This window comes from Taudactylus pleione, unplaced genomic scaffold, assembly GCF_031769625.1.
Source record: "Taudactylus pleione unplaced genomic scaffold, aTauple2 ptg000092l, whole genome shotgun sequence".
NCBI lineage: Eukaryota > Metazoa > Chordata > Amphibia > Anura > Myobatrachidae > Taudactylus > Taudactylus pleione.
In genome coordinates, this window is record NW_028284494.1 from 11,914,172 (window position 1) to 11,932,475 (window position 18,304).

Consider the following 18,304-nt stretch of genomic DNA (forward strand, 5'->3'; position numbering starts at 1 on the left):
GATAGTTACTAGACAGTATGTTGTTTGCTCTTTACCAACAGACACTTTTCTAAGCTTATGCAAGTGTCCAGTTCTCTGGAACCCAGATATACCTTTGATAACATTTAACTGGTTGATATCAATTGATTTCCCATCAGCTTTCCTGATGTAGAACATTGTTTAATTGAGCCACACTACTTCCCTATACCCAGGATTCTTGGTGTTGATGAAATTTATACATATCAAAGACCTATCTACTAAGTATTGGCAAGGTTTCAAACTAGGGTATTTAGTAGTATTAAATTTTTCATTTGTTGGTCTTCCCTCTCATGATTTATGAAACTTAGAGACATTTAATGGAATGGGGACAAGTCCTACATTGTGTTGTCCCTGAGGTACATGGGTGCACACATAGCAATCACTCTGACTTAAAACCATACACACTAAGGCATGATAGTGATCTAGAGGGTGTCTGCCAAAATGAAAGTTACTATTATACTGGCACTGCTGATGCACCTTTCTTCTATTATGTGCCACAATATTTACAAATGCAGTACTCTTCAGACAATAACCTCTCATATTGCCTCCAAACTCTAAGATGGGCAAAGCATTTATTGACCCCTGAGCTGAGTCGAGTGTGGGGCCGAACCAAGTGAACTACCAATTCATCCTCCATCTTCACATCATCAATCCCATCCCCAGAACCTATCACCATTGCCTTAATATCACTACAAAAATATGGGATACTGTAAAAAAGAAAAAGGAAAAAGAAAAATTGATGCTCCATGGTAGAATAATAGAATCAGTTAATTTCTGCTCAGACTACTCTCCTTGCAATTCAAGTCTCTAGAAACAGGCTAACAGGTGATGGTGTTGTTTTATTGACCTCTGCCTTGTCCATAATCTCTTCAGCAATGAGTGGAATGGATCAAAGAGTTTTTTTCTTTGCCTCCTTCAAGGATGTTGTGCTGGTCATCAACAGTTAAGATGATCCTTCCCAACTTTCTACCAGACAACCTGAACACAAAAATTGCAGATCATCACATATTCTCTAGGTTCAATATCATGACAGTTAGTACCTGGCATATCTGGAGACAGCAGTTTTAAACCTTTCTGCTGCTGTCTGAACTGTTTGCTCATTTTAATGAGATATTTGACAGTCACTTCACTGTTGCACTTTAAATCATCCTAGGGATCTACCATCAAGTACAGTGGTTGACCAAAATCTCAAACGGTGATAGGTTGGGAGGTAACTTAGGAGTTGTTCTTATGCTGTGCATTATAGTGGCAATGCTTCTGGCCATGCTAACCTATGGGGTCATTCAGACCCACTCGCGAGCGGCAGTACGCTCGCAAGTGGGTCGATGTTCCCCACTGCGTATGCGCACGACGGAGGGAGCTCCGTCGTGCGCATGCGCGAGACCCGGGGAGCGACGGGCTTTCCATCGCTCCGGGTCTCGCACCAAAGGGGGCGTGTTGTCGATGTTGATTGACAGCATGCCCCCTTTGGTGGGCGTGCTGGGGGCGTTGTGGCCAGACGGAGGCGTTCCCATGGGAACGCCTACCGTCTGAAGCCGGCCTCACTGACATCACTAGTGATGTCAGTGGGAGTGATTTTGGCTCTGGTAGAGCCAAAATCACTCCAGGGCTTGTGGCAGGGAGACCATACCACAGGGTCTCCGTCACAAGTCCGATGGTCGCGATGGCCAAGACCATCGCGACCATCTTTTTGGCCGCTCGCATATGCTGTGGGTGGTCACCCACAGCTATACAAGCGGCCAGGAGGCCGCTCCATTTTCATGGAGGAGGGCCCTGATTCAGAGCGAGCGCTCTGGTCAGAGCGTCTGGCTCTGAATCAGGCCCCTAGTCTCAGCCATCGCTTTACTGAACTTATTCTTGATAGTAACCCTAACTCTTTCTACTTTCCCACTGGCCTGTTGGCTATAGGGAGTTTATAACTTGCTATCAATGCCCATAAGTTTACATATGGGGTAAATTTACTAAGATTCAAGTTTGTGTGAGTTTTGGTGAGATTGCATTCTCACAGGAGTTTTGGCTTTTTTTCAAAAAGACAAACTCGAGTAAGTTTGAAGTGAGTTTTCTTTTTTCACTGTTAAAACTCATGTGAGTTTGCAAATTCGAAAAAACTCACCCTCAGCCAATAGGAAGTACTTTAGATGACAAAGAAGCAACTCGCAAATTTACTAAGATTCGAGTATCCAATCTCATGTGATATTGTACCAAACTCACTGTGAAATAGAAGTTTCAAATAGACCACCTCCTGATCTGCGAGTTTGGCAGAAACATACACAGATCAGTGTGATTTGTGTATGTTTCTGCCTGTATACCTAATATAAAGTTTTTTATTAATAAAAAAATTACATCCCCCCCTAAAGCATAACCAGCCCCAGACTTGCCAGCCAGTCCTGGTTCCTAAAATTATGGGGAACAAAATGAATAGGGTTCCACCATAATTTAAGAACCAGCACCAGGAAGCAGGGCCAGACCTGGTTTTAAAAATAGTGTTAAAAAAAATTGCTGGGAGGGGCGTGGCTTAATGAAGCAAACCGTCTGCCCTCGCCTCCATCACCGCCCAAAAGCTTCTCTTCTCTGGGCTTCTCCCAGTGAGGCTTAATAGAAAGTAGGTAAGTATGGACATATAGTATATATTAATCTGCCATCCTGTCTGCCACTGCTATGCCACTATGTTTCATAGGTGTGCTATATTCATGTCATGTGTTTGTGCCTCTGTTCTGATGCTTAGTTTAATTGATAATAATTAATTAGTTATCAAATTCTTGTACTAGCCTGTTATTCTGCCATTACTCTGGCTTAAATAACCTTTATTGGCTTGAAGCCTGTGATTTCTGATTTGCTGGTCAGGGAGAAGTGTGTTGCAATGAATTTATATATATTTTTGTAATAGGTTTTTACATTTGGGCTATTAGTTCTTGATTAATATAAAACATTCTATAGTGTTGTATAGTTTATTAAACTGCCATCCTGTCTGCCAGTGCTGTGCCACAATGCTTCATAGATGTGCCATATTCTTTTAAACTGCTATGCGTTTGTGCCGCTGCTCTGTTGCTTAGTTTAGCCAGCAAGCTCGCTGCAGCCTTTGGCCAATATTAGTGAATACAATTGTGTGCTGTGAGGTGGTCAAAATTTACTGGAAATGACTGGAAATTAAAGTTTTGGTGTTAAAAATACTGCTCCAAATTTCATGATTTTACTTGTTTTTATCAATTTTGAAAGAAATCCAAAATACAAAACATGATGAAGATTTAGAACCAAAACCAAAACATTGCATTGGTCTTTGCATATATCTACATAATATACATTTCACAGACTACCGGCAACCTAACACCCGCCCTCATGTGAGATCTACTGTTCTCAATCAGCCATCAAAAGTTCCCTCTGACAGGGAAGAATGGTTCCCATGGCCACCTTATTGGATTTCTTCCTGCAGCAGTTTACAGCCACACTGGAAAGGTAGGTTTTACAACAAATATTTCTACACATGAGTCCCTATGTATCAATGATCTTACATGCTTCCCTACAAGATAACGGACTATGCCGCAATAAGCCTTTGTCCCAAGTTTCTTTTACCAACTTCACAACTCACAAAGCAGGGTAATCAATTTACCAATATCTTGCCTTAGTAGATAAATCTTATCCCTTTGATGGTAAATGAAACTCTGGAGGTTCGTGAGCTTGGAAGATGAGCAAGTCCATTTCCATGAGCCTTCACTTATTAAAGGAAAATATACAGACAGAAAGGTAGTTAGATAGATGATAGATAGAAAGACTGATTATGGGGGGGAGCACAGTTAGACAAAATCATTACTGTCTCTACACCTAGGGTTTTTCTGATAATTAATAGCATCATATGCCAACTGACATCATTAACAGTGTCATGGATAATATCACAGGGAATACCACAGGGAAAATGACTGGCAGCACACATCTCTTATGACGCTGATGGTTATATTAACAATGAAAGATTATGGGAATCTATGCAAGATCACAAAAAGTACAAAACCCTGCGATTTCATTGATCAGTGATGTAGTGCTAAGTATCTCTGAATATAAATATATTTTACTTCTTGAAACTTACTTCTCCCTACAAAACTTCCTATTGCCAAGAGACCTCCCATTAAGGAAATCACTATTATAAACTAGCAGCTCTAACTGTAGTAGGACTACACAAATCATACCATAAAAGGGGACTCCCTTACCCTGGTATATAAATGTATTCTGACAAATCCTAGTAGTTTCAATGCTGCTAGGCATATACAAATAATGCCAGTCTCTCATTAAAACTTTGAAGCGGAAATATTATGGTGATGAGACAGAGTTAGAGGTATTTTTATTTGTGTAAGGTAAAAAATGCAACTTGTGTAAAGGGGGAGGACAAAGAAAGGAATAGAGGAGAGGATACACATTATGGATAGTATAAAAAACATGCAACAAAACCTGATGGTACAGTATAGTCTATGGCAGCCTATTACTAGTGCAATACATTGGGATAAAAGATCAAAAATTATATTTTGGTACTTATTGTATATCTTGTATATCTTGGAGCATGAAACAGAGTTGAAGTCAAGTTCGGGGTACTGCACGTTGGTATAAGAAGCCAAGAGAGCCATCTAGAAGACTTGTAAAAGTTCTTGACTAAGTTTTCCAGTACATCAATGTGATTTGTACAATGAGAGCCAGACTATGCAGAATAGAATATTATTTTTAATATTTTTATATTTTTTTACTGTGTACAGTAGTAAATGTTATGAGGCTAAATTCACTAAATGGCGGTTTCGCTGGGCTTTGGAAACCGATGGGTTCCGCTTGGGATTTATTGCAGGTTTCTTGTGAAAGCCAAATTACAGTATTCACTGAAGGTCTCTTAGACCTTGAAAACTAACCTGCCATTGTACTGTCAGATTCTACATGCTGATCCTACTGCACATACACAGCCAAAATCAGGTGGTTTTGAAGGGATCCTGGCAGCCTTCGGTTTTTTTCATGTTTAAAAATAGGATAATTACACCCTTCCCACTCAAAAAAATTGCAATCAGAACTCGGCCTTAAAGTTCATGGAAAAATCGGGGAAACAAAAAGCATTGGGTCACTATGAAATCTACTGTAATAGCACTGCCACTAAAGGCTGGTCAGTATGGGGCTGTATTACCTTGTGGGATCAGGACTCCAAGAATGTGAGCCCAACCCCTAGGAAAAACCAGTCCCATGCTGATAGAACTAGGGTTATTTTTCCACACCTATGTGCAATGGGTGTGGGATAATAAATCAATAAATGTTATAATAAATATGCTATTATTTTTTGATACACTACAAGTCTTTGCAAGTCCTGTCACCAAGGACCTGCTGGCACCTGTGGTGTACCTGTAAAAAATATTTTTTTTGGGGGGGGGATGTCAGCACTGTTCTTATTTTTGCTTTTTGCTGTCAGTGGGCCTGATTCAGCCGGATTTTTGCCTATTGGCGTATGTGAGCTAGGCAGTGGGAAATTTTTAAAAACAGCGGTTCAAGAGGATGAAGCAGTGTAGTGCTTGTGAGCTACAGCAGTTAACACAACAAGTGGTAGAGGCTCTAACAGACTTGTATACAATTAGCACATATCAAACTAGCAGCATATGTGAGAAGCCAAATGTTTGACTTGGCTTCTCACAAATAACAATTAAACTTATACATGCATTCGGGCTCACTTACAACCCAACATGCTCACCTATACGAGGGATGTTTGAAGCCGGTCAGAGTACTTATGATCGCGGCTATGGGTGCTCCCATACCCGTGATCATAAGTACTTTGACCGTCTTGAAACATCCCTTGTAGAGGTGATTGTTGTGGGCCCACTACCTGCCACCAGCATCCCCTGGAGAGGTGAGTGGTGACTGTATACAGCCGCAAAGACAAGCACTCTGACAGCTCACGGTTTACTGACGGTGATCACCCTGGATGATAACCGGCTCCGGTAATATAAAAGTGAGATCTAGCAATCCAGTGCTTATGCTGGGACGCCAGCACAGTAACAAAGATACTTTTACTATATATATATTTTTGGGACTGGCTACTACACACTAAACTTTTTATATATCCATAAATTTTACTTCGAACATTCATATTATGTGTGGACAGACACTTTGATTACTACAAATGTTAGGCTGTAATTGAGCCTGTATATTTCCTCTATTTTTTACAAAAGAGTAACATTGTTACCTTATGTAATACTTAATTCTGTATCTATTCTGTGACCATTTATGCATGTATAAGTTGCATTGATTATATTTGATTATATCACACTATGTTATTTTATTTGTTTCAACATATAAAATATTATTTTTAATAATTGAACATTCTGATATATATTTTTATTTATTTATTAGGCTGTTACTATGCACTGTGTTTCCTTTCTTGCCTAATAGTTTGAGCTACAGCAGTGTATACCATACTGAAATTAAATACCTTATATGTTTTTTGTAGGGGGGTGGGGGCCCTGCCTATTTTTTCAGTCCCGGGCCCAACAATTACTGATGGTAGTCCTGACAATGATGATCACTAAAAAAAAACAATTTTATAAGTAAGCTCTCACAAGCAAGGCCCTCTTCCTCCATGTGCGTTTCCTTCCCTTACCTATACTATTATATACTCCATACTCCTTACAATAGCACCTAACCCCTGACTTCTGCCACCCTGATACCTATTTGAGTGATAAGACCATTCTTGAAGCATTGTTTATATACCTTGTTCTTGTGGGATCGGGGTTCAAATCCCGACACCGGAAGACCGGCAGCAGTGAATATCCAGACAGTTAAAAGGGTATTTACTAACTCTATCCCCCCCCCTAACCATAACCCTCCTTTAGGGGTGCCTATCCGTAACCTCCCCCCATAGTGCCTAACCCTAACCCCCCCTAAGTGCCTAAACCAAACCCCCCCATCCCCGCAACCTAAACCTAAGTCTCCCAGGGGGTACCTAACTCTAACCTCCCCCTGGGGGTGCCTAACCCTAACTCCCGCTTTTACAGGTTCTCAAACTCGGTCCTCAGGACCCCAAACTGTGCATGTTTTCCAGGTCTCCTAACCAAATCACATGTGAAATAATTATCTCCACCTGTGGATCTTTTAAAATGTGTCAGTGAGTAATGACTGCACCTATGCACCTGTTGGGTGACCTGCAAAATGTGAACTAACCCCTAACCATTACCCTCCTTTAGGGGTCCCTATCCATAGCCTCCCCCCATAGTGCCTAACCCTAACCCCCCCCAAGTGCCTAAACCAAACCCCCCCATCCCCGTAGCCTAACCCTAACCCTCCTGGGGGGTTGCCTAACCCTAAGTCCCCCTCGGGAGCCCCTAACCTAACCTCCCCCCCGTGGCTATCCGCGCCCGCCGCCCGGCTTACCTTCGTTTGTATGCCGGACGTCAGGCACCCAGCATAGGTATAATGACAGATGTTGGGATTTATACGCCTGTCATTAGTACCCTGCCAGAATTTGACAGTCGGGAAGCCGGCGGTCGGCATTTCGACCGTCGACTTCCTGACTGCATCCCGTTCTTGTCCTGCAATGTTTTTTGTACTGTAAGTCACTGTTCTATTGTTCTGCTCAACTGTTTATGTACTTTGGGGCTGATTCAGCATTGCACGCTAGTGCAATGCTGAACGTAGATTCACAATTATCTGGAATTTGCACATGCACAGGACCCCTGCTATGCCTCTGCCTAATTGATAGACAGAGGAGTTTACAGGGCGGTGTGGGGGCGGGGATGGCTGGCATTCCAGGAATTGGGGCGTGTCGCCCCATTTTCTGGGAGCGGCAAGGCCAGGATCTGTGCCCACAGACAGTTTCCTGGCCTCGCAAGCCAGCCAGCCCTAGTACACTGAGGCTTACTCAGCTGGCTGGCGCTGTCCACCATTGGAACCAATGGTCGTGATGTTCTGGGATCACAAATGCAGCAGGTGCTGTCAGACATATGCATATTTGGAAGGACGGAATTGTAAAGTTAATTGTGTGCGGCTGTGCAATTCCGTCCTCTGCTGAATCAGACCCTTTGTTAGGTGCTACAGAACCTTTATGGAGCCATATAAATAAAGGATAACAATAATAATCATTATACCACTCTTGGGTGTGCGGCTGCTCTCTGATATATGCATGCATTGGGTGGTCGAACGCACTCAGCCCTTGGTCTTGTGTGTGTGTGTATATATATATATATATATATATATATATATACTGTATATACATATACACACACTATACAGTGGTGCTACAATGTTCAAAATCCTTATTAATATACAGTAAGAGTATTTGGATAAACAATACATACATTTGAAACATGGATATTATGTTTATGTCAAGAGCTGAACATATTTCAGTAAACAACAAACGTGTAAATTCTTGGCTCTTCCATGAAGCAAACTCTGGAACATTTATGCCAGGTGGCAGCAAAATCAATTTGCTCTATGTTTTGTCTACAATCTAGTGCAGCAGTAATATCACTTCTAACATCAGTGCCTTTGAAGTAAGTGAATTTGATTTGAAATCCAAGTGTCAGGCTCCTTATGATCTTAAGCAGATCCCTTTATCTCCCTGTGCTACAGGCACCAATAATTAAATTGCACGCTGCTTAGAGTGAATGTGGTTATAATGATGCACAGGTAATTGAGGAATTACTAGAACAAACTGACGATAAACTACTGTATCTTATTTTGCAGCAGTTCTGTTTTCCATGAGAAATAGTCTGATAAACTTTAGGGATAAATTCAAGCTTTAACATAGTTAAAAAAAAAAGATACTTATTTTAAATAAATTAAAACAAAAAAAAAAGAATACATTTAGAATTGCAGAACAAAAAGTGACAGATGCTCTTTGCATGTTTTGTGGCTATATACAGTACACTAAATGCCCACAGCTGTTACATTGTATAGATCTAAGATTTCAATGCCAATAGTTTTTTTAAACTTGGACCCTTTAGAAATTCTGGATCTATGTTCCCCTTCAGTGCAGAGGATACATGTGGTTTCCAAACTAAGTGAATCCAATACTGAGGTTACCAGTCCAGATGCCCAAGAACCTATTAGTATAGTCAGCTGATGTCTAAATACACTATAAGGTGTATATTTACTAAAGTTTAAAAAAGTGGAGGTTTTGCCCATAGCAACCAATCAGATTCTACTTATTTATCTAGCACCTACTAAAAGATAACAGCTAGAATACAACTAGTTGCTATGGGCTACACCTTCACTTCTATAAAACCACACTGTAATAAATATACCCCTATGTATTAAAACTAAGGGCCATATTCAATTACCGGCGAAAAGCTGAGATCGGCGAAAAGTTCTCGCCGGTGACGTCATTTCGCCAGACGAGAACTTTTCCCCGTATTCAATTCCAAAGACTTTTCGCCAGTGTGAAAAGTCTGCGCCTTGTAACCAGCACAGAATTGGGGGTAAGTGCAGAATTGGGGGTTTGGGGTGCAAAGTTGTGGTAACACCCCTGCAGCCTTGGGACAGTCCCCCAATGGTAAACTTTACAACACCACAAAAAAGTACTTTCGTTTTGGGAGCGAAAAAACCAAAGTTGGGGTACAAACTCAAAAACTAGCGAAATCGACTTCAGGGGGTCCCCCAAGTATGACCCAGGTGTTTTTTTGATTGCAGTTGTTTGCTGAAGGTGCGTTTTTATAAAACCGCACTTTAGCGATTTTTACCCATGCTTGCACCCATTTTCATGTACCCCAAATGTGCTGGAACTACTTATTTTTGCCCCCCAAAAAACTGCTAAATGCTGTTCTTCACCACTAAATAGCACCAATTGAGAGCAATTAAGCACCCCAAATACCTCCAGCAGGGCTATTCAGGGGGTATCCATAGTGATACCCCATGTCAGTGCATCTTTTGAGGGGTGTCAGGGTGATTTCCCCAAATCTGACAAGACTTTTCGGAGACAAGCACAAAACTAGCGATGCCGGCGAAAACTCCGGCATGCGAAAAGTCTGGGACTTTTCGCCGGCAATTGAATACGGGCCTAAGTGTTAAACCATACACACCAATGAAACACTTTCAAAATCTGACTAGCACAAATAATAAAATCTAGTAGCTGATTGCTACTGCAGCTCTGAGTATTTTGTATCTGAATGTAAATGTGTCCTTCTGGCCAACTCCAGTATCTAGTCATTAACATCTTATATTTATAGATTATCCATGTAAATTTATAGCTATACTGGAAAATGCAGTTACCTAATACCAAGGGGTACATGTACTAAAGGTCGATTTAAATATGTTAAGCCCCAGAAACACAACATCAATGTTGATCGATTTAAATAAATTTTTAATTAATTAAAAATGCCCTTTAGTAAATTTACCCCCATGTGTCTGAAATAAGATACTGTATATATTGTGGGGTATATATTCCTGAACTGCTTTCATACCTTTTGACCCCAACAAAATTCTTCAATTGTATATTGAAGAAAATAACTTCTTTATATTCAAATTATTAAAAAAAACCAAAACTATATAGTATATTTAGAAGTTTCTATAGAATGTATACTCCTGCTTGTTTGGCAGAACCGTGCAGAAAGAGTTGATAATAAAACCTTTAGCACTAAACTCAAGTGTGTGAGATAATAGAAAATAAAAATACTTCCCCTCTTTTCTAAGAATGTTCAGTATTTCAAAGTATTTTTATCATAAACATAGAAAAAACAAAATCGTGGAAGATAAAGTGTAATCCTGTTTGAGAAATCACACTCAGTCTTATCAAATAAAAGGCAATTCATTTATTACTACATAGGGAACAATAAAATTGAGCTCTGGTATGGAGCAGTGGGTACAATGACAAATGAACACTGTATTGAATGGTAAGAACTCCAACTGATAGTTCAGTAATACAATAAAAAGTGCATAATAATAATAATATTCAACAAAGCAGATAAAGTGCAGTTTGCATAATATATCTAGCTCGGGTATGGAGCAGACAATATATTGATAAGGAAAAAAAGTTTCAATAATGTCACAAAAACAAAGGCCTAATAGACATTTGTATCAGATGTTAGATAGAATTCAGCATGGGTTGCGCACAGGTTAACTCCAGAACTTACCCAGGTTAACTCCAGAACTTACCCTGTGTGTCCTGTAGGCAGTGGAGGCTGGATAGCATGCAGGGCTGGCTGACGCGTTTCGAGCTGTGGCTCTTTATCACACAGCCTTCATTGTTTTTTCTATGCTTATGATGAAAAATACTTTGAAATACTGAACATCTGTACAACTGAAGGGAAGTATTTTTAATTTCTATTATCTCACACACTTCAATTTAGCAAAAAAGGTTTTATTACCAACTCATTCTGCACAATTCACAATTTGGGGTAAAAGGGTCACCTCAACTAATTGAACCCCAGGTTGCTTTCAGATAGCGCTAGAGTATTTACGACCCCTTTTTTATATTGGAAGAACCGATAGGCATTGATATACTGTAGATGGCAGCAGTATGTGATGGAGGTCATTCCCCACGATGAAAGACTTTTAAACCAGATTGTGGTTTATTGAGCAGTCAGGATGGGTTGCAGAATAACACAGGGTTAATGCAGTAGGTGCACAATGTATATAGCAGGTTCAAAAGATCCAGCCAGGAATGTGTGTGGGGTTAACAGAGGTGGTGTTCTGTAACACCACCTCTGTTAACCCCACACACGTTCAAGCACACACCTGTGTCAGTACACAGTCGCAGTGGAGTAAATAGTGTAATTAGCTGTGGTGATACAGTGGCACTTACTCTGGCATTGCTCAGACTCTCCCCACACAGGAGAGACACTCAGGGTAAAGTCCTTCCATAATGGAGAACAGAGCTGGAAGAAGCACAAACAAGCCGAGCATGCACAGTAGCACATCTCAGTTGCCCAGTTCTGTGATGCAACTCTGGCAGAATAAGGTCCTGTTGGCTCAGAGGAGACAACGCAGAACGCTCTCCTCCAACATGGTTATGTGGTGATAATATAATGCTTTTGTTGCAGAGTTTTTCCTTGGGTTGCAAAATTCAAACTTGACTTCAATAAATTTGCTTAATATACCAGATCTACTGTACATTTGGAGAAGCTTCTGTTGTAAAAATAGTTTCATACCATTCATGTTATTTTCTATAAACTGTATATACAAATGTTTACTAAATATATTTTGTACCACACCCCTTAATGCACATTTTCATCAAAGCCTACCATACCTACTCCTAAACGTCCACTCCTCACTCCTCCTTTGACTCTTTCTTTCAATATACACTTCAACTATTCACCCCTCCCTCACAAGCAGGGCCCTCTTTCACATGTCCTTCCCAGAATTTATTAAAAATGACAGGTCCATGCAGGAAATGATGGCTGTGGCCTGTAAAATTTCTGGCCATTTTTGGCATTCATCAACTGCATGTAGAAGATTGCAGCAGCTGCAAGAAAAGTAAAATTTGCCATGCCACCAACTGAAGCAAGAGGTAGCAACCCTTTATATGCTTCAGCAACTGAAGGAATAGCTACACACTATCAAATGTACACATCAAGCCATGAGATAGGGAGAGGGAGGGCATTTTACCTTACTGCAGCACACCGGAGAATACTCTAGATTTTATTCAAGTTACTGAAACTATTTAAAATTGTAAACGATGAAGTGAGTTCAGACATTACCACTCTGAGTCAGATCATACCCTTAATTAAACTACTGGAAAAGAAACTAGAGAAGCTGGATGAGGAGATGAAATTAAGTCATTCCGCTAAGTGTGTTGGACTTGTAGATCAAGTTCTTAATTTGCTTTGCCAGGACCAACATCTTGCAATCGAATCAGTTTTGTCAACCATGCTTGATTATTGGTTTACATCCTATGTAATGTCTTTCTTTCCAACTGACACTGGAATGAAAAGAGCTCACAAGTTGTCAGCTGAAATGATATTTCTCCTGTTTCAGTTTTTTCTGCAAACACTAATGCCAGTAAAAAACTAACCTTTTCCAAGAGACCTACCTTTGATGAGGCGACTCAATGCGCCAAAGTGAAACATTATTACATCTGGTTAGGCTTAAAAGAAATACCTACATATATTGACACAATGATACAGTAAACATCAATAGAATGGTTGAAGACTACCTAAATAATAATGTACAAATTTGCATCTCACACAGCCCTTTTGGATTATGGGAGGAAAAACAGTTTTTACTTTTTTTAAAACTATAAAACTAAAGAAGATATACACAAGTTCACTTGAGTGGACAACATGTATCCACAACATTGAAAATTGCCCTATTATCATGGAACAATATTTTTAAGGTGAAAGTCCTTTTGTTTGCAAATAAGTAAGGTAAAATGGAAAAACAAAACAAAAAACAAATACTTTCTGATGAAAATGGGAGTGCTTTTACCCAGAGAAACGCATCAAGGTTGACGACTTTCTGCTCACTTGGGCACTTTTGCCTTCCTGTGGATTCAATGCATTATTTAACAGCTAAAAAATAGAGACGGAGAGCTAAGAATGCAGCGCAGCCCTTTACAAAACCACAGTCTTCACACGGTAGATGGTGCCTAGACCCCATCCGTACTAATACACAGCGCACTGCCAGAATTAATGGCAGAGACCCAGGATCTCGTGAGGAGCATAGAGGGTAACAGGTGACTGTATCATCTTCTGTTACCATTTGGGTATATCTCTGACTATCGCTGTTTGCAATAAGGAACTGGTACTTCTCCTACGGAGGAGGTGATTTCTATAACCAGAGGATTTTCATTTCAGGGAGTGGACGATATTAGTAGAGCCTGTTCTTTAGGACACATAAAGGAGAGGGACTTATTCATAGGTTCCGTATTTAAACTCATTGTGCCCTGATTGTGCTCCTTTATCTCCACATACCCTGTATATATTGTATTCATCCTATGCATCATAAGTGTATCCGTGTGTTGCTATTACATTTTATTTGACTCATTGTTATTTTAATACATTTTCTACATTGGAAACATTGTGGTCACTTGATCAAACTAGCGCTCCACTTTTTCTTTCTGAAAAAAACAATGGTTCCAATTTGCTCTTATCATGTTGCTCACTGTATTTTTTCTACAGAAACAAAAAAATCCTCTAAATTGAAAACAAAAAAATATTGTAATTTTTTTCTTTAGCCAAATTCATGAACTGGATTTTACTGATTTTAACGCTCAGTGTGAAAGTTGGAGAAGATCCCTGGACATAAAGGCTCAAGACACTGCATGCAGATGTACTTAGTTTAATGTGTACAAGCTGCATTGTGGCACCTGTTAGTATGTTTTGTATCCGTAATCTTTGGACAATGTTTTCCCACACTGAAACTGATTTCAGGGGGTGCCTTCTATACTTCTCTGCACTTTCATGGAGGTGATGTCTCACTTGGTCTTCCTCTTTGACATTGCTCCATAGAGCCAGGGTTGATCAATGATTGAGCAGTGGATGCTTTGAAATCCAACTGATTCTTGTCATTGAATCCAGACATTTGATACAACAGCCATGCATTTAAATAAGTCACATAAAGAAAGTGAAAGAACACCCGAATGTACCATCTCCTGATTTTGCATCTGTGTGCGTACATCACCACACACTGATCCATGAGATCCACTCCCCCCATGTGCATGTTATACAATTTAACAGCAAATGGACAAATGGTCAAGGGACGTTGATCACTTTTTTTTCTTTCTTGCACCACCTCTGAATCTTGTCACTGCATGCCTGCACAGGAAAATGCAATATGATTCACTGCATTATCTAGCCATTGTGTAATGGTGATGTTTTCACCATTGGTAACAACTGATGATGCACCTGTTCCTTCTTCCTTCAGCTGTTTCTCACTCTTCAAATTTGATTTTTCTCCCATGAGCCTGTACCTGGTAGCGTATCTTCTGGAGGAGAGGAATGGTACAAAAAATACCTTGTGTTTTTTTTAGTCATCACACAAGCAAAGAACCACACCAGCACACACGCCCAATGCATTAACTTCAGTCCTGTCTCAACTTGTTCCCTGATACATTTCAAACCTATACATTTACCCAGATTTTCCTGCTCTCACACACACCATCAAACCCCATACTGTATCTTGGGTTTCTTGAGAATGTACGTACCTTTAAAAGTGCCCATTAAATGTGTTTACTGCAACGCAAAGGACCAATACTAATTAAAATCACCTTGGGCAGGTGGGATGAGTGCTAGCCCAGGTGAAGGGGTCTCACTTTCAATTGTAGCTTAAATACACACATACATAGGAAAAATGGGGGGTTGGGCTGCACATCCTAATTTAAACATAATAAGACTCGCTACCATGCTAAGACTTGTAGTTCTAATGCAGAAAAAAGGGGGAAAATACAGATGCACACTCTAAGACCAAATTTTGACAAGTTTGTCTTTTGAGAAAAATTGTCTACAAAGTGAAGCTATCTTTGAGTAAAAATATATTACAGAAATCCCTGATGTGCTCAGTACTGGTGAACTTTTCTCAGCCATTTTATTTTGACTTTGTTTTATAGGAATTAAAAGTTGCCACAAGGTGGCATACCTTCTAAGATTGATAGAGACCCAAAGAAGAGGACACCATAAACTAGTGAGGTCAAAAGAGAGTTTCTATAAGATATAATGACTTAAAAACAGCTATCCACTGTAGTGGCCTCTGGCCCTGATTCAGAGCCGGACGCTCTGACAGAGCACTCGCTCTGAATCAGGGCCGTCCCTGCTCCTCTTTGGAGTGGCCTCCTGGCCGCTCGCTAGCTGTGGGTGGCCACCTATAGCTATAGCGAGCGGCCATGATGATGGTCGCGATGGTGAAGACCATCGCGACCATCGGGCTTGCGATGAGACCCTGCGGTAGGGTCTCGCTGCCGCAAGCCCAGGAGTGCTTTTGGCTCTATCAGAGCCAAAAGCACTCCCACTGACATCACTAGTGATGTCAGTGGGGCCAGCCCCAGACGGTAGGCGTTCCCATGGGTACACCTCCGTCTGGGCAGCCACGCCCCCGGCACACCCACCAAAGGGGGTGTGCCATCAATCAACATTGACAGCATGCCCCCTTTGGTGCGAGACCCTTAACGACGGCTTGGTCATCATTATTCGGGTCTCGCGCATGTGCACGACGGAGGCGCCTCCTTCTTGCGCATGCACACTTGGGCACCATCGACCCGCTTGCAAGCGCTCAGCGCTCGTGAGCGGGTCAGAATCAGGCCCTCTGTGTATGAAAGGGATAATATACAAAATATGGGTGGGTTGGCTAGCCTAAGGACATTTCCATTGTGCACTTGTGCTTTGCTGGTTGGAGAAGTTTGCTATTATCTTGTCTAAAAGGCTGCTACTCTGGCTTGAATCACCAGTTTTGGCTTGAGTCCTGTGATTTGCTGTTTGGATTAAGTTTTTATTTAAAAACTCTCAGTTGGACGCCTGATTTTTAATCATTTGTTCCATGTTTAGATTTACTTTTCTTTAAATGTTTTACCTACTACTACTCTACCTACTTCTGATACGAGTCAGAAGAGAGGGGGAGAGATCAGGGAGGAAAGGTAGATTTGAGTATCATCAGCAGAGAGATGATAATGGAGGTCAAAAGAGCTGATGAGTTCATCTAGAGAGGAAGTATATAGGGAGAAGAGGAGAGGTCCAAGAACAGAATCTTGGGGAACACCTACTGTAAGAGGCTGTGGGGGAGAGGAGTCATGAGAGGAAACTGAGAAAGATCGGTTAATACTACTATGCTTAGTATTTGCATAGTAGTATTAAACAAGAGTTGGGTACGTGATGGCAACATTCGGGGCCCCAGAGTTCAAAATCCTGACATCGGCATCTTGATAGGGTTAGGATACTGTCACATGTTGTAAGGATCCTCACCCTACCCCTAAACCTCTCCCACCCTCACCCACCCTTAAACCTAACCCTTTCTCCTGCAGACTAAACCTATCCTCCAACCCACAGCCTAAACCTAACCCTTCATTTGTAGTGACTAACCCTGCCCCTTACCCCATTACTTACCGTCAGGAAGCCAGCGGTCGGGATGTTGGCGCTGGGCTTTTACTATTGTCAGAATTCCGCAACTGGCATTCTGGGTGCTGTCATCCCAACAGCTGGAATTTAAACTACATCCATTAAACAATACCCATAAATACTAAACTTAAAAAAGTTGACTTTATATAAAAGAGATGCCAATAACATTGAAACATGTACATTATGTCCATACCTCGAAAGAACTTGAGAATGTTGTATTGATTTACATACTGTATATCTTCATAAAGATTATTAGTACAGTATGTCTTACTTTACATATAAGGAAACTTCTCTTCTAGCCATTGTGTATTCATTCTTGCTACAAAATCTGAAATACAATTGTGTTCAATGTTAAAATGCACAATCTAGCATTCACAGAGACACAATCTAACATTCATAAAGGCACAATCTAACATTCATAAAGGTATACACAAAAGATCTAAAACAAATAAAAGAGTTAAGATGTTTGACTTTCTATGTAAACTTGTTATCTAAATCAGGCCTCAGGGAAAACTATTCTCCTCCGTTATCACCATTGTAAGTACTGAAAAGTTCCTGGTGTTATCCTTAGTTTAATTTCATTACGGTAACTCTGAGAAACACAACATTTTAAAAAAACAAAGTTATCTTGAGTAACTTAAATTCTGATAAGCCCTCAAATTGTTTTAAATATGTATATCTGAAAATTAGTAGAATCACTCTTATTTTCTTGGAGACCATTATTGTCTTAATGTTTAATATGTATATATATATATATATATATATATATATATTATTTGTAATTTTTTTTACTATTATTTTTTTCCTATCAATGTACATATTTTCCTTCAAAATATATATATTTTTTCTTTCGACATATATATATATATATATATATATATATATAAATATCGTATATGTACAGTATATATCTTTATAATTTATATATATATATATGTACATATATACATGTGTATATATATATATATATATATATATATATATAAATCAGGTTAGAAGAATAACAAAAAATATATTAAAAGCCAATTTGTATTCTGTAGCAAATGAGTTTCTATGTGTCTTCTTATGTGTTTTTTTAATGGTAGAACACAAGTGTGGTTTAAACAGGTGCTGCTTGTAGTGTTTATATAAACACATTAGCACTCTTTTGACACAGCATGACCTGAACAAGCAGTTCATCCTACTGGTAGCGAAAAAACAAAACCCAAGTGTGCCAGAGCCGACTTCATTCAGATACGGCAAAATTAACACCAGATTATGAATACGCTTGCCTCTGGTAATTAATCGTGAAAATTGCTGGA